The sequence below is a fragment of the Prionailurus viverrinus genome, chromosome E3, assembly GCF_022837055.1.
Source record: "Prionailurus viverrinus isolate Anna chromosome E3, UM_Priviv_1.0, whole genome shotgun sequence".
Taxonomy (NCBI): domain Eukaryota; kingdom Metazoa; phylum Chordata; class Mammalia; order Carnivora; family Felidae; genus Prionailurus; species Prionailurus viverrinus.
Window position 1 is genome coordinate 16,244,988 of NC_062576.1, and position 18,259 is coordinate 16,263,246.

Below are 18,259 nucleotides of genomic sequence, written 5' to 3' on the forward strand. Positions count from 1 at the left end.
CATCTGTGTTCCTTGGCTTTGTGGCCCTTTCCTTCCATCTTCAAGGCCAGCAGCATAACTGCCATCTCTAACTCTGACCCTCTGCTTCCTTTGTCGCATCTTCTGACTGACCTCTCTGCCTCCCTTTTATAAAGACCCTTGTGATTTTACTGGATCCATCTGGATAAACCAAGATCATTGCTTCATCTCAAGATCCTTAATCACATCTGCAGAGTCCCTTTTACCATGTTAGGTGACATATTTTGGGGATTATGACACTGGGGATTCATTCAGTCTACTACATTTTGTTGTCTGGCTCTCAAGGATTAATGTCCATCCCACATGCAAAACATTCATTCACTCCATTCTATGTTCCCCCAAAGTCTCAACCCCTTAGAGCCTCAATGCAAGTTCTAAATCTTATCAGCTCAGAAGTCTCATATCTCATTACCTAAGTCATCTAAATTAGATACGGTGAGACTCTGGGTCTGATCCATCCTGGGGCAAAATTCCTCTCTATCCATGAATCTGTGAATCTCTTATGATTGTGGTTTGGATTAGAGTTCACACATACAAATTCAAGAAACAAATAATCTAATCCCAGAATATAACGCTTCTTTAAGCACAAGATAATACTTAGAGGCATTTCAATTTGAAAAGGAAGAAAATGGAAGGGAAAAAGGAATCACTAGTTCCAAGCAACTTTGAAATCCAACCCAGAACACTCCATTAGGTTTCAAGGCCTGTGAATATACATTTTCCCTGGTCTCTGAAAGTACGGTGTTCCTATGAAACTTTTCATAAGCCAAAATGCTATAAAGTGATAAAGCAATTACCATTAATTTATATGGAAAACTTTTGATCATTCCCAGGCCCCCCAAAATAACCTCTCCTAGGCTGTTCTGATACCTTACCACATATCTTGCTACTGGATGCCCAAAATAAATCAAGGCAAAGCACAGATGCTCATAGACACAGCTCAAAGCTATGGCGGCTCGATGCTGAGATGCTGAGTGTAGTTCTCGGGGAAGGAGCTTGGTGATGCCACTCTCACTGCTCTGGGTACGTGCTACCTCTGTAATGGCTCACAGCAAAACAAAATGCTAATTTTGCTTTTTTTTTTTTTTTGTCTTCTTGAAAGCAAAAATCTTTGGATTTCTTTTGGTTAGTGAAAACAGGTACTAATGTAGGTCTTCCATAAAAGAGAAGTTGGATACAGGGGTGCCCGGGTGACTCGGTTAAGCTTCTGACTCTTGATCTCAGCTCAGGTCACCATCTCACAGTTCTTGAGTTTGAGCCCCGAGTCAGGCTCTGTGCTGACAGTGAGGAGCCTGCGTGGGATTCTCTGTCTCCTTCTCTCCCTGCCCTTCCTTCCCCCAATCGCTCTCTCCCTCAAAAGAAATAAACTTAAAAGTGAAGTGGCATAAGGCAAACTTCTGAAAAGCAGGGGATCCCTGTAATCCTCTCTGTCCTTAAGCTCTGTGCCCTGGGCCTGTACCACCACCTGCGGAATGACCGTTCCTTTTTCTTGAAGGGTAGCACATCTTTACCATTGAGTAACGTGTAAATATATGACCCTGTTTCCTGTTTGAGGAAAATCAGAAAGCCTTCCTTAATTTCCTTTTCTCTCTTTTCCTTTTAGGCCTCGCTAGCAGTGTTTTTGCTGATGTAACATTCTCAAGAGCTTTGTCTATGTCAGGGGAGTTCACTTCATGAGACAAGGGATTTCTCTACAGATCTTTCCTAGATAATCACATCTCTATTCCTGACTTCTGCTGAGATATCTGAGGGGATCTGGGAATCATGTGCCAGATCTCTTCAAAGAGCACTCTTAACACCAGAGTGCTCTGGTCTTTTGATCTCCAGGCACTAGCAAAAGGTTCAGCCACACTGTAGGTTTTCTCCCTAAAGCATGCTTGCCTGACAGTGAATCTTCTAATTTCAGAATCTTTTGCAATCTAGATAGACTGAGAATTTCCCAAATTATCAAGTTCCTTTTTGCTTAACAGTTCTTTTTTTTTTTTTTTAAGGTTATTTATTTTGAGAAATTGTGAGCAGGGGAGGGGCAGAGAGGGAGAGAAAGAATCCCAAATAGACTTTACACTGTCAGTGCAGAGCCCGGTGCAGGCCTTGAACTCACAGACCATGAGATCATGATCTGAGCTGAAGTCGGCTGCTTAACCCACTGAGCCACCCAGGTGCCCCTGCTTAACAGTTCTTACCTCAATTTATCTCTCTTGCATTCTATACTCTTAGCTTCCAGGAATGCTGAGAAAGCAAGTTCCTTGCAAAAGGGAAAGAGGTTGTCTTACTGGCTCTTACGCTAAACTTTAATCATCCCTTGTGGATTGGGGCAGGCCCCACATCACTGAGACTGTTGTCTTCTGAACAAAATCCAGGTCTACAAGGAAGAAAAGAGGGGAGCAATGGCCGTGGGTTTAGCAGCCACTGATGTCCAGAACATATGATTACTGTTCTTTTGAACCAAGATTGCATTGACATCTACCACAAAGCAGGTAGACTCAAAGTCAAAACTCCAGAGTTATGTTCTACATGAGCACTGTGGAACTATGTCTCCTCCTGTATTGTGTAATTATTTGAAAAAGTACAAACTAAAATTTTCCCTTGTAGAATTCATCCAAAGTTGGCTTGGTTCTCTGACTCCTGCAAGTTTGATCAGGATTTTATCTATTTTTCTCCTCTGAAATCACCAATAAAAATGATGAAGAAAGTAATGCAGATGACTGAAGCCCTATGGCATATAATCTGAGAACTTTTTCCAGCTTACTTTTTTTAAATGTTTATTTGTTCTTGAGAGAGAGAGAGAGAAAGTTCAAGCAGTAGCAGCAGAGACAGAGGGAGATAGAGAGAATCCCAAGCAGGTTCTATGCTGTCAGCACAAAGCCCAACACGGGCCTCTATCCCACAAACTGTGAGATCAGTAATGCTGTCATCTGTTCTAGATTTTTCAAATATCTTACTGAAATCCAGATAGCCTTTGTTAGAGCATTCCCTCACCCAGGTCTAAAAGGGATTAAGAACGTTATCAAAAATTCTGATAAAAAACTTTATCAAAAAGGGAGATGAAGTTATTTTTATAGGATTTGTATTTAGGTGAAACTATATTGGGTCCCAGTATCTATCAATTCTTTTTCTTTTTTCTTTAAAAAATTATTTAATGTTTATTTTTGAGAGAGAGACAGAGCGCAAGTGGGGGAGGGACAGAGAGAGAGGGAGACACAGAATCTGAAGCAGCCTCCAGGCTCTGGGCTGTCAGCACAAAGCCCAATGCAGGGCTCGAACTCAACCTGTGAGATCATGACCTGAGCTGAATGCTTAACCGACTGAGCCATCCAGGTTCCCCTATCAATTCTTTTTCTAAATGCACATTGTCCACTCCTTTTACTCATTCATTCCTTTATTTTTTTAAATAATAGCACTATTGAGTTATAATTCACATGCCATGAGACACACTTTTAAAGTGTTCGGTTTAATGGCTTTTAGTATGTTGGTAGAGTTGTGCAATAATCACCATAATCAATTTTAGAACATTTCATCACCTCAAAAGGAAGCCCACCAGAAACTTTTGTGCTTCAAAGGAAATGAAAAGACATTCATAAATGGGAGAAAATATTTGTAAATCATATACCTGACAAGGGTCTAGTATCCAGAATATAAAATGAACTTCTACAACTCAACAATAAGTTGAATTTTATTTTAATTTTATCTATTTGAATTAAAAATGGGCAAAGTATCTGAAGAGATATTTCTCCAAAGGAGATACAAAAATGGCCAATAAGCACACTAAGCAATATTGAACATCATTAATCATTAGGGAAATACAAATCAAAACCAAAATGAAAGATCACTTCATGTGCACTAGGATGTGAGTTACTTTTTGTATTTAGTATTAAGGAAAAGGTCCAACTTCATTCTTTCCCATATGGAAATCTATGTGTCTGAGCACCATTTGTTGAAAAGACAATTCATACCCAATTGAATTATCTTGGTACGCTGGTCAAAAAATAGTTGACCAGGGGTGGCTGGGTGGCTCAGTCAGTTAAACGTCTGATGCGGGCTATGATCTCACAGTTTGTGGGACTGAACCCCTTGTCGGGCTCTGTGCTGACAGCATGGAGCCTGCTTGGGATTCTCTCTGCCCTTCCCCCACTCGCGTGCACTCTCCCTCTCTACCTCAAAAATAAATAAATAAAAACTTAAAGACAGTTGACCAATACAGGGGATGAATTGTATGATATGTGAATTATACCTCAAAAAAACTGACACCCCTCCAAAATAATCAACTATTATTTCTAAAAAATAAGTATTGTATGGAAACCAATTTGACAATAAATTCATATTAAAAAAAATAAGTATTTTCTGCATGGACCAGATATTGCACTCAATGCTTTAAGTTTATTTAGAGCTTGTGGAACTCATCTTCTTCCCTTTCTCGAAAATTTTCTGTTTCTTCCAGTCTCACCAGCATCCTGCTATCAGCCACCACATCACCCACAGAAATTCTACAAACTCACCTTGTTCTCAGTAACACCAATCTCTTACCAACTCCTGTTGCATCTGAATGTGCAAGATTGGGCCTAAAAGCTTAGCCAAATGTTCAGTTTTTCACTTATTTTTGCTCAACTTTCCCTCCCCTCCCCATGGCACCTAGACCAAAGCTTTCACACCTTCTTCAACCTCCTAACCTGATCTGAGCATTTCCCCCAAGCCCCTGGAAACCATTAATCTACTTTCTGTCTTTATTGGCTTGTCTACTGAATATTTCATATACATGGAATCATATCATATGTGGCTTTTTGCGCCTGTCTTTTTTCACTTAGCATAATGTTTTCAAGGTTCATCCACATTGTAGCATCTATCAGAATTTCATTCCTTTTGATGGCTGAATAATACTCAATTTTATGATATACAACATTTTGTTTAACCATTAATGATAAACATATGGGTTGTTTCCACCCTTTGGCCATTATGAATAGTGCCACTGAGAACATTCATGTACGGGGTATCTGGGTGGCTCAGCCAGTTAAGCATCCAACTTCAGCTCAGGTCATGATTACATGGTTTGTGGCTTTGAGCCCCACATTGGACTCTGTGTTAACAGCTCAGAGCCTGCTTCAGATTCTGTGTCTTCCTCTCTCTCTCCCTCCCCGACCCCTGCTTAAGTTCTGTCTCTCAAAAATAAATAAACATTAAAAAAAATTTTTTTAAAAAGAACATTCATGCACAAGTTTAACAAAAGCCTCTTAATAACTAAATCCCTCAGTCCTTATCCTACTTGACCTCTCTGAGATTCTAGACAGTGTTGACCATTCCTTCAAGAAATCCCCCCTTTTTGGGGCGCCTGGGTGGCGCAGTCGGTTGGGCGTCCGACTTCAGCCAGGTCACGATCTCGCGGTCCGTGAGTTCGAGCCCCGCGTCGGGCTCTGGGCTGATGGCTCAGAGCCTGGAGCCTGTTTCCGATTCTGTGTCTCCCTCTCTCTCTCTGCCCCTCCCCCGTTCATGCTCTGTCTCTCTCTGTCCCAAAAATAAATAAACGTTGAAAAAAAAAAAAAAATAAAAAATAAAAAAAGAAATCCCCCCTTTTTAAATTAAATATAATATGTCACAGTTCTGAAAGTAATATTAACATATTAAAAGGATTATACACTATGACCAAGAAAGATTTCCCCTAGAAGGCAAGGATGGTTCAACATACAAAAATTAATCAGTGTGATATACCACATTAACTGAATGAAGGAAAGAAACCCCATATGATTATTTCAATAGATTCAGAGAAAGCACTTGAAAAAACTCAACAAACTAGAAATAGAAGGAAACTACCTCAACATAATACAAGCCATATATGAAAAACCTACAGCAAACATCATATGCAGAGGTAAAAGGATGGAAAGCTTTCCCTCTAAGATCAGGAGCAAGAAAAGGATGCCCACTTCTTCAACATAATCCTAGAAGTCCTAACTAGAGTCATCAGGCAGGAAAAAGAAATAAAGAGCTTCCAAATTGGAAAAGAAGACATAAAATTATTTCTATTCACAGACAATATTGCCATATATGCAGAAGATCCTAAAGATTTCATTAAAAAACTATTAGAACTTGGGGTGCCTGGGTGGCTTAGTCGGTTAAGCGTCTGACTTGGGCTCAGGTCATGATCTCACGGTCCGTGAGTTCGAGCCCCGTGTCGGGCTCTGTGCTGACAGCTCAGAGCCTGGAGCCTGCTTCAGATTCTGTGTCTCCCTCTCTCTCTGACCCTCCCCCATTCATGCTCTGTCTCTCTCTGTCTCAAAAATAAATAAACATTAAAAAAAATTTAAAAAAAACTATTAGAACTAATAAATGCAGGAAATTAGCAAGATATGAGGTAACACACAAATACCAACTGCAGTCCTACCATCCTGAACCATCCAAAAAATAAATTAAGAAAATTTTATTTACAACAGCATCAAAAAGAATAAAATACATATGAATTAACTTAACCAAAGAGGTGAAAGATTTATACAATTATAACTACAAAACACTGCTGAAAGAAATTGAAGAAGACATTATAAAATGGAATGACATCCCAAGTTCATGGACACTTAGTGATCTACATGTTTAATGCAATTTTTAAGTCGAAATCCAAATCGTGTTTTTAGAAAAATAGGAAAACTCATCCTAAAATGCGTATGGAATCATAAGAGACCCCAAATAACCAAGACAATTGTGGGGGGGGAGAAGTTGGGGTCTCATCTTTCCTGATTTCAAAACCTACAGCAAAGCTATAGTAGTCAAACCAGTGTGAGGACACCTGGGTGGCTCAGTCAGTTAAGCATCCAACTTCAGCTCATGATCTCACCATTGTGGGTTCAAGACCCATGTTGGGCTCTGTGCTGACAGCTCGAAGCCTGGATCCTGCTTCAGATTCTATGTCTCCCTGTCTCTCTGCTCCTCCCCTGCTCATACTCTCTCTCAAAAATAAAAAAAAAATTAAAAAAAAAAAAACCCGGTGTGATAGTGGCATAAAGACAGACATATAGAGTAACAGAACAGAGTTCAGAAACAAACTCTCACATATATGGCCCAACGATTTTCAAAAAGGTGCCAAAACCATTCAGTGAGGAAAGATAGTCTTCACCAAATGGTGCTGAGAAAACTGAATATCCATGTGCAAAAGAATGAAATTGGACCCTTACTGAATACCATGTACAGAATGAACTAAAATGGATCTATGACCTAAATATAAGACCCAGAACCCTTGGAAGAAAACACAGGGTAAAAGCTACAGGACATTGGATTTGGCAATGATTTCTTGGATATGATGCCAAAGGGAAAAAAATAGATTGACTTAATAAAAATTTAAGAATTTTGTGCACCAAAAGACACTAGCAACAGAGTAAAAAGCACCCCACAGAATGGGAGAAAATATTTGCAAATCATGTATCTGTTAAGAAAATAATATCCAGAGGCTATAGTTAACTCCAATTCAACCACAAGAAAACAAACAGCCTGATTCAAAAATGGGCAAAGTCCTTGAACAGACATTTATCCAAGTAAGATATACAAATGGCCAATAAGCACATAAAAACATGTTTAGTATCACTAATCAATAGGGAAATGCAAATCAAAACTACAATGAGGTGGGGGGCACTTGGGTGGCTCAGTCTATTAAGCATCCAACTCTGGATTTCAGCTCAAGTCGTGGTCTCACAGTTTGTGAGATCAAGCCCATGTTGGGCTCTGTGCTGAACTTTCTTGGGATTCTCTCTCTCCCTCTCTTTCTGCCCCTCCCCAACTCGTGTGCATGTCCATGCACATGTGCTCTTCCTCTCTATCTCTCAAAAATAAATAAATAATCATTAAAAAAAACCTGCAATTGAATATCACCTCACACCCAGTAGGATGGCTACTATCAAAACCTATAAAATAGCTAGTGTTGACAATAATGTGGAAAAGTTGAAGGCACTTCGGTACTGTTGGTGGGAATGTAGAAGGACATTAGTCACTGGATTTAGGGCCCATCCTAATCCAATATGACCTCATCTTAACTAATTATATCTGTAAAGACCCTGTGTCCAAATAGAGCCATTCCTATGGGTTAAATTGTGTCACCCCCAAAAAAATTGAGGAGAAAAATCATTGAAGCAAAAAGTTGATTCTTTGAAAAGATCGACAATATTGATACACTTTCAGCAAGACTATCCTAGTCTGGTCAGGTTGTTAGAACAAAACACCACAGAGTGGATAGCTTATATAAAACAAGTCTGTTTCTCATAGCTCTGAAGATTGGATGTTCAAGATCAGGGTGCCAGCATGGTCAGATGAGGGCCCTCTTCTGGGTCACAGGTTTTTCATTGTATCCTTGCATGGTAGAAGGGGTGAGGTTGCTTTCTGAAGCCTCTTATATAAGGGCTATAATCTCATGAATAAAGACTCTGCCCTCATGACCTAATCACCCCCAAAGGCCCCACCTCCTAATACCATCACATTGAGCATTAGGATTTACCATATGAATTTTGAGGGAACACAAATCTTTAGACCATGGCATAGACTTACACAGAAAAACAAGATATAAGTAAGATCAGAAGTGAAAATGGGAACATTATTACTAAGCTTATAGAGATAAAAAGGATTATAAGAGAATAATATAAACAGTTGTGCACCAACAAATTAAATAACCTAGAAGACACGGACAAATTCCTTGAAACATGCAAATGACCTGAAGTGACTCAAGAAGAAATGGGAAATCTGAACACACCTATAGCAAAAGATTGAATCAGTAACCAAAAAGCTCCCAACAATGAAAAGTCCAGCACCAGATGGCTTCACAGGTGAATTCTACCAAATATTTAAAGAATTAACACCAATCTTTCTCAAATTCTTCCAAAAAATTGAAGAGGAGGAGATAGTTCCTAACTCACCCCATGAGGTCAGCATTACCCTGATGAAGACATCACAAGAAAAGAAGATTACAGATCAATGTCCCTTATGAATATAGATGCAAAGATTCTTGACAAGATATTAGCAAATTGAATCCAACAACACATTAAGAGAATTATTCACCACGACCAAGTAAGATTTAGCCCAGAAATGCAAGGGTGTGATTCATCGTAAGAAAATCAATCAATGTGATACATCACATTAATAGAATGAAGACAAAAGCATATGATCATCTTAATTGGAGCAGAAAAGGCATTTGACAATATCCAACATTGTTTTATGATAAAAACTCTCAGAAAAATTATGTTTGCTTTGACAATTAAAATTGGAATGATATAGGGAAGCTAAACATGGCCCCTGTGCAAGGATAGCACGCAAATTTGTGAAGCGTTCCATATTTTTGTCAACTATACTTTGATTAAAAAAAAAAAACAACTCTCGGGACACCTAGGTGGCTCAGTCGGTTAAGTGTCCAACTTCAGCTCAGGTCATGATCTCATGGTTTGTGGGTTCAAGCCCCACATTGGGCTGTGTGCTGACAGCTCAGAGCCTTTAGCCTGCTTCAGATTGTGTTTCCCTCTCTCTCTGCCCTCCCCTGTTTGCACTCTGTTTCTCTCTCTCTCAAAAATAAATAAACATTAAAAAAAAAAACACCTCTCAGGTGGGGCGCCTGGGTGGCTCAGTCAGTTGAGTGTTCGACTCTTGATTTCATCTCTGGTCATGATCCCAGGTTCTGGGATTGAGCCCGGCATCAGGCTCTGTGCTGAGTGTGGAGCCTGCTTGAGATTTTCTCTCTCTCTCTCTCTCTCTCTCTCTCTCTCTTTCTCTCTCTCTCTCCCTTTGTCTCTATCTCTTCCCCTTGGCTCCTCCCCTGCTCACGTGTGCATACGTGCACACTCCCTCTCTCTCAAATCAAATTATAAATAAATAAATAAACAACTCAAAAGTAGGAATAAAGGGAAATTTCCTAAACATAATAAAAGGCACGTATTTATTTATACAATTACGATAATCTTTTTTATCGGTATCATAATACATTGGCTTATTAATAATTAGGGCGTTCTGCATATACAATATCTCATTATGGACAAGAAATTTTTAATGTTGATTATTTGCTAGATAAAGAGCATTTATGAAAAACCCACAGTAAACATCATATTCACAGACTGAAAGCCTTTCCCTTAAGATAAGGAACAAAACAAGGATGCCTGCTTTTACTGCTGCTATTCAATATTGTAGCCAGTGCAATTAGATAAGAGAAAGAAATAAAAGACCTCCAAACTGGAAAGAGATAAAACTATGTCTGTTCATGGATGGCAGGATTCTGTATTTAGAAAATCCCAAAGAATCCACGAGAAAGCTGCTAGAGTGATAGTGTGTTACACCAACCCTAGAAAACTAATACAGTCACATTCTGAAGTTCTGGGTGAACATGAATTTGAAGTGGGGAGAGGCACATTCAACCCACTACACTGGGCTTTCAGATTCCTTTACTGACATTTATTCTTCTATTCCTTTTTTTTTTTAAGTTTGTTTGTTTATTTATTTAAAGAGAGTGAGTGGGGGATGGGCAGAGAGAGAGAGAGAGAGAGAGAGAGAGAGAGAGAATACCAAGCAGGCTCCTCACTGTCAGTGCAGAGCCCAATGTGGGGCTCGATCAAAACAATGAATGAGATCATGATCTGAGCCAAGACCAGAAATCTGATGCTTAATTGACTGAGCCACCCAGGTGCCCCTATTCTTCCATTTCTAATCTGAAGATCACTTTCCCAGACAGCTGAGGTGTAAGACAAGCTGCAGGCAGCCAGTCACTATGTTCTTGTTCCAAACACAACTTCAAAGCCTCTTATGATCACGTTAGCCTGTTTTTGTGTTTCTCCCTCTTGTCTTCTTATTGTAAACCAGGTCTCCACATGGCACTGGACCTGTTTGCCTTGTTTTCTGTTTCCTATCTGCTCCAGTTCAGCCAGAATGACTCCCCCTCCCCCACTCATTTGACAGTACCCAGTAGAATTTGGATTTTGAGGTTTCCAGAGCCACCCTCCTCCTTAGAGCATCTACTGAACTCCGTGAGTTCAGCCACTCACTTCTGGATCATGTCTTAGAGTTGTATGCTTCCTGCCCAATATTCGAGACTAGGGATTGTCATTTTTGCTAAGGAAAGGGACTGTTGTGGGAGCAGGGACCTGGTTGATCTTCCCTAAAGGTGAAATCAGGAGTGGATCAGTTTGACAAGCTCCCTCCTCAGGGTCAGGACCCAAGCAGAGCTTTCATTCGCTGCCTTAGCTGATGCCTGTCCTGTGGCTGACCTTGAAGAATGCCCTCTGCACCCTGAAGTACCCAATGGCTCCCCAAGCCAGGCTTGAGAGCTGGCCTGGGCTGTTGGCAACTGCTTCATCTTTAGTCCTTGCTCTGATAAATCCTCCCTCCTCCAGACAACGGGACATTCATCTCTTTTCTCTACTCTTACCCCTTTGAAAGTCCATCTCTGGGATGTCCTCAAGCATCCTTCCTATCGGCAGAGCAGCTCTGCAGTCTGGAAATGGGAGAGGAGGCAGCCCTGACCCATCTCCCAGACGTTTGCTCCTCAAAGGTGAACTCAGACCCCACAGCAGGCAGAGCCTGGAGATCAAGGGCCTGGATAGCGAGAACTTCAATACAAGTTCATAAACCTCCTCAGGGGCGCCTGGGTGGCGCAGTCGGTTAGGCGTCCGACTTCAGCCAGGTCACGATCTCGCGGTCCGTGAGTTCGAGCCCCGCGTCAGGCTCAGGGCTGATGGCTCGGAGCCTGGAGCCTGTTTCCGATTCTGTGTCTTCCTCTCTCTCTGCCCCTCCCCCGTTCATGCTCTGTCTCTCTCTGTCCCAAAAATAAATAAAAAACGTTGAAAAAAAAATTAAAAAAAAAAAAAACACACCTCCTGACTCCCTGGGTTATTTTTTCCTCCTCTTCCTTTTGTTTCCCCTGGAGTGAACTCTTAAAGAAAAACCAAAACAAAACAAAAAACGCCTCTGGGCATTTTTTTTAGGGAAGGGAGGAGAAAATGTGATTCCATATTTTCCGTAATGTTCTGCTAATCTTGAAAAAAATGTATAAAGTGACAGACCTAAAACCACTGATTTCGTATTCTCAATTCACAAAGCAGGATTATAATATAGACACATTTATTTTCAAACATTAAGAGGCAAAAGTCCAGGGGTGCCTGGGTGGCTCAGTTGGTTAAGCATCCGACTTTGGCTCAGGTCATGATCTCACAGTTCGTGAGTTCAAGCCCCACACTGGGCTCTCTGTTGTCAAGGTATACCTGCTTCAGATCCTCTGTCTTTGTCTCTCTGCCCCTCACCCACTGTCTCTCTCTAAAAAATAAATATTTTTTTTAAAAGATGCAAAAGACCACATATTATATAATTCAACTTACATAAAACATCTGGAATAGACAAATCTATACAAAATCTAGACAAAAAATAGATTAACGGTTGCTTAGGACTGGATGGGAGGGATAGAAGGATAGAAAGCAAAGAGCACAGAGTTTCCTTTTGAGGTGATGAAAATGTTCCAAACTTGATTGCAATGATGGCCACACACATCTGTGAATATACCAAAAATTATTGCATTGTATACTGTAAATGAATGATGTGGTGTTTGAATTCTATTTCAATAAAGCTGTTAAAAAAAAATAAACATCAGGGGATGCATGGGTGGTTCAGTTAAGCATCCGACTCTTGATTTCAGCTCAGGTCATGATCTCACGGTTCATGAGATCAAGCTCCACGCTGGGCTCTGTGCTGATAGCTCTCTTTGCTGAATCCACTGCAAGAATGGGGACCATTTATCACTAGCCAGACTGTCCACATTCCAGAAATGTTATCACTCTGAAAGACCAGGTATTGTGAAAGCCCAGAGGAATCCTGTGGAGGGACCTCATCACTTTAGAAATCAGCCTCCTTGGAAAGAAAAGCAAGAGATTCTGGGTTGACAAAGAGAAACTGGTGACAGTTCACACAGTCTGTAGTCAAATATAGCACATGATCAAGGGTGTTCCACTGGGTTTCCATTAGGAGGAGGTCTGTGTGTGCTCACTTCCCCCATTTATATCTGTATTCAGGAGGGTGGGTCTCTTGTTGAAATCTGATTTTTCGTGAATGAAAAAAATCAATCTGCTGGGTAAGTGAGGCCCGGTATTACTTGTTCAGTATCTCAAGCCCAGAAAGTTACTGGCATTGAACTTGTACCAAACTCAGCTTCTTTGATTCAGCAAGCTACAACAGTTAATCAATCACAGGCTATCAGAAAAATTTTAGATGTTATCTGTCTCTTAGAAAGGAACTGATTGGTGGGCTGATGAAAAAATCTGAGGTCATTCAGCTACAGAAACAAGAAGTTGCCAAATGAGTCCCAGGACCTATTTGAGATAATGTTTAAATGCAATAAAATTTATCTATTGGGGAGCACAATAGGAAGTCTCAGACTTGTGCTCTGATCAGCTGAGTATCCTGTGACTTGCTTATTAAATTCAAAGCTGTGACCATACAATCTTTGCAGGGACATTTTGTGTTGCTGCACTCGACCACGAAGGGAAAGCATTAGTATTTTCTGTCTTAGACATCAGAAAGTCCTTTGGATGTAGGGTAATTTGGGAAAAGGAGTGAATGTGCCATCAACAATGGTAAATGTAGTTTTGGGTGTATTACCTTGAGTAAGTCATTTTACCTCTCTGAGCCTTAATTTCCTCATCTGTGATAGAGACAGAATAGTCATTTTATAGTCTTTCAGAGCCATAAGGACCCCTTAGCAGAATGCCTGCTCACAGGATTTCTATCGTTATTGTCATCAAGTGATAGGAATCCAGTGGGCACCCACACACACCTCACCTTTGCCCCAGTGATGCTCTGTAGGCTCTCACTTGAGGGTCAGGGACCATGTGATGGTAGTCATGGGACAAGGAAGAGGGTCAGCTGCCAGAAAGTCACAGTCTGGCGAAAGCCAGACAGCCAGGACTCTAGTGCTGTCCCCTGAGTACAAATGTGCTGACAGCTGCCATCCCAGGAAGAAGGAAAAGGGAGAGGAAACGAAAGACTTGGCATCTGAACCACGCTTAGAAAGATGACCCGGAGATCAGCCCAAACAGTGCTACAGCCTCCAAGACAAGCCTGGGAAAGTATTTCTGGGCCCAAGAGGCCCAAAAGCAGAAGTGTGCTGAGGGATGGGAGAAATGCCGAGAAAAGTAGCTTAAGACAGACCTACAGTCAAATAGCAAAATGACTCCATGTTTCAGATACAAAATACCGGTGAATAAAGCACAAAAAGAAACAGACCCGGAAAGATCTAGTCAAGATTAAAGTAAGCGAGGCCTCTTTGTGAACTAGACACAAACAGAAGTGGTGAATAGGGAGCCACAGGGATCTGCCCTGGGTCAAGGGCAGAGCTGGTGGCCGAGCACTTCCCTTCTGTGGGGCAGCAGGAAATGAAAGCACCCATGTGTACCAGCCCCATGGAGGGCCCTCAGGATGCCCAGTAAAGGGGAAGATGAGCAGACCCACCAGGCCGCCAGGCCACATCTCTATTCCTAGAACGCAGCTGGGCAGTCTTGCATGTGAGCACAGGATCAAGAACCGCCTGAGGAATGGACGGCGTGGAGTTGGTTGTGAAAGTGCGAAATGGAAACAGCTTAATTGCTGCATAGGAAAAGGGCAGGGGCGCCTGGGTGGCTCAGTGGGTTAAGTGTCTGACTCTTGGTTTCCGCTCAGGTCATGATCTCGAGGTTCGTGGGACCGAACCCCTGGATGGACTCTGCACTGACAATGCAGGGTCCTGCTTAGGAGCCTGCTCTCCTCACTCTGCCCCTCCCCGGCTCATGGTCTCTGTCTCTCTCAAAATAAACAAACCTTGAAAAAAAAAAAAAAAAAGGAAAAGGGCAAAATTAGTGGTGGTGTATTCACACAGTGGAATCTTCTCCAGCAATTAAAATGGGTGAACTAGAGCTATGTGTATCAGTGTGGACAGTTCTGGCCAAAGCACGTGATGTGGCTATGCATGGTCCTGGGGGTGGGAAAGTAGACCCATCCCCCCAAGGAAGGATGCTGCTGTCAACGAATGGTTTTTCAGTCTACCACAGGTATTCAGAGAGAGAGGAGCAAGGTCACTTCAGACTACGACCAGTGTCAGGGATAAATCAGGGAGATGTGAGAAGGTGACTTGACAGGGTGCTAATTTATATTAGGTGTGTCAGAGAAGAACCTGCCCCTTATTTCTCTTGTTTAAAATTATCTTCTGGGGGTGACTAACTGGCTCAGTCAGTTAAATGTCTGACTTTTTAAAAAAAATTTTTTTTTCAACGTTTATTTATTTTTGGGACAGAGAGAGACAGAGCATGAACGGGGGAGGGGCAGAGAGAGAGGGAGACACAGAATCAGAAACAGGCTCCAGGCTCTGAGCCATCAGCCCAGAGCCCGACGCGGGGCTCGAACTCGCGGACCGCGAGATCGTGACCTGGCTGAAGTCAGACGCTTAACCGACTGCGCCACCCAGGCGCCCCTAAATGTCTGACTTTTGATTTCGGCTCAGGTCATGATCTCATGGTTCATGGGTTCAAGCCCCTAGTCAGGCTTTGCACTGGCAGTGCAGAGCCTGCTTGGGATTCTCTCTCTCTCTCTCTCTCTCTCTCTCCCTCTTTCTCTGCCCCCTTTTCTCTCTCCACCCCCAAAATAAATAAATAAACATTAACTTCGATTTCCAAACTGTTCACTGGCAGTTGAGGGGCTACATCATCTGGTGGCCAATTCAGACAAGTTCTCTGACAAATATTTGGAGGAAAGCCTCAGAAATAAGAGCAGGAACTAGAAACCAGTGCCCAAGAGAGCTGAAACTCAGTAACTTGCCTACATTTGTTAGTTAGGCTAACGTTCTCCTTCTGGCAGATGAGTCCTTAGAGTAGAAAGAGTTTGTGCACCTGTATTTGGGAACATCAAAGAGGGAGCTGGTCTCATTCCCAGATCAGGTTTAGGGGCTGGGGAGAAGAAGATTTTGAGGGTGAGGTGGGTGGGGGCAGCAAGTGAGGAAGACAAATGGGAAGGCCAGGTAGAGATGCTCCAAAAGAACAGCTATGGAGTGGCAGGTGACCCCAGGAAGAAGCAGAGCATTGGTGGAAGAATGGCTTCCAGAAAGAATGAGATGAGGACTGCTAGATCCAGAAAAATGGGGCGGGCGGAAGAGATGGCTCTTCAGTGTGGTAAAGGAGCAAGTTTATAGTGAATGCGGATGGTGAAGGTAGGAGGAGATTGTGTTCTGGTTGGAACCTCAGAGGCAGTGGGGTTTCAGAAATAAAGAGTCTAGAGTGTGGTCCAGTATATGAGCAATGATGGGAAAAGAAAGGACTAAAGTCAAGTAGATCACAGAACTGAGCCCCAGGATGGGGAGGCTACTCACAGGGACAAGAAGTAGGATGGAGAAGGGGCTGAGCCACGGGCTGAATTGCACAGTGAGTTTGTGTGCGCAGGGAGAGTCTTGGAGACCAAAGGGGTGTGAGGATAAAGCTGTCTGAATGGGGTATTAAAGAATGAGAGGGGTGCCTGGGTGGCTCAGTCGGTTAAGTGTCCAACTTCAGCTTAGGTCATGATCTCAAGGTTCATGGGTTCATGGGTTTGAGTCCCACATTGCGCTCTCTGCTGACAGCTCAGAGCCTGGAGCCTGCTTCAGATTTTCTCTCTCTCTCTCTCTCTGCCCCTCCCCTGCTCACACTCTGTCTTGCTCTCTCTTTCAAAAATAAATTTTAAAAACCCCACAAAGACAAAAAACAAACAAAAAAATGAGAATGAAGGCAGAGGGAAGGGCATGAGCGAAGGCACAGAGTCATGCAGCAACATGGTGTGTGCAGGAATCGAAGGCCAGGAATGGGTATGATGGTTGACAAACCAAGCTTTGGGGTTTGGATTTATCCTCAAAGAGATAGGGACCTGCTCATTTCTCCTATTCCTATACTCATAATTTTGGGATGTCTCCAGATACATCTTTGGATCTGCTCTCTACCTGCCTTCATTTCTTTGGTGACCACATAGATTCTCAAAGCTGACAACTTCCAAGTTTACATCTCCAGGCTCATATATTTATACAAGGCCAAAACCTTAGGGGTGGAGGTGGGGTGGGGAGAGGAAACTGGGCCAATGGGCTTTACCCACCAGGGTCTGTTTTTCAGGTTCACCTGTCATTAGTTCTCTGCCCTCTTCCCCATTAGATGGTAGAAAATCAATTTGTATTAAAGCTGAAGGGTAAATGAAAAATCAATTTATTAATTTTAGGAGACAATAGACCTTTAAGTATTTATTTTTTGCCTGTTTTTTCAAAAAAATATTTTTGAAAATTCATTTTTTTAATTTTAAATGTTTATCTATTGATTTGTTTTATAATTGATTTATTTATTTTGAGAGAGAGAGAGAGAGAGAGCTGGAGAGGGACAGTGAATGAGAGAGAATCCCAAGCAGGCTCCGCACTGTCAGCGCAGAGCCTGATGTGGGGCTTGAACCCACTAACTATGAGATCATGACCTGAGCCTAGATGAGGAGTCAACCAATTAACTGACTGAGCCACCCAGGTAGCCCTATTTATTGATTTTTGAGAGAGAGGGAACACAAACAAGGGAGGGGCAGAGACAGAGAGATACAGAATCTGAAGCAGGCTCCAGGCTCTGAGTGGACAATACAGGGCTGGATGTGGGGCTGGAATGTATGAACCACAAGATCATGACCTGAGCCAAAGTCCCACACTTAACCAACTGAGCCCCCCAGGTGCCCCTATTTATTTATTTTGAGAAAGAGAACATGGAGGAGGGGCAGAGAGAGAGAGGGAGAGAGAGAATCCCAAGCAGTCTCCGCACTGGCACTGACATCGCTGAGTCTGAAGCAGGGCTCAAATTCACCAAATTAGATTATGACCTAAGCTGAAGTCTGATGCTTAATTGAGCCATCCAGGCGCCTCTGCCTGTTTGATTTTAAAAAAGCATTTATTGGGGCGCCTGGGTGGCACAGTCGGTTAAGCGTCCGACTTCAGCCAGGTCACTATCTCGCGGTCCGTGAGTTCGAGCCCCGCGTCAGGCGCTGGGCTGATGGCTCAGGGCCTGGAGCCTGTTTCCGATTCTGTGTCTCCCTCTCTCTCTGCCCCTCCCCCGTTCATGCTCTGTCTCCCTCTGTCCCAAAAATAAATAAAAAACGTTGAAAAAAAAAAAGCATTTATTGTTTGATTAAAAGAATGTTATGTTCATTGCAGGAAATTTCAAAAAACTCAAAAAAGTATGAGAAACAAAATGGAAATTATCTATAACACCAGTAATGATTCACATCTATCTGTATTTCTGCG

At 42.2% G+C, this 18,259-nt stretch overlaps 1 non-coding gene across 1 annotated transcript; it reads left to right on the forward strand.

Annotated features, from left to right (window-relative positions):
- The first annotated feature begins 9,209 nt into the window (after positions 1-9,209).
- Positions 9,210-9,315, forward strand: LOC125154867 (U6 spliceosomal RNA). Its single transcript, XR_007147960.1, has one exon. It is a non-coding gene; the product is annotated as a U6 spliceosomal RNA (small nuclear RNA).
- The last annotated feature ends 8,944 nt before the right edge of the window (positions 9,316-18,259 follow it).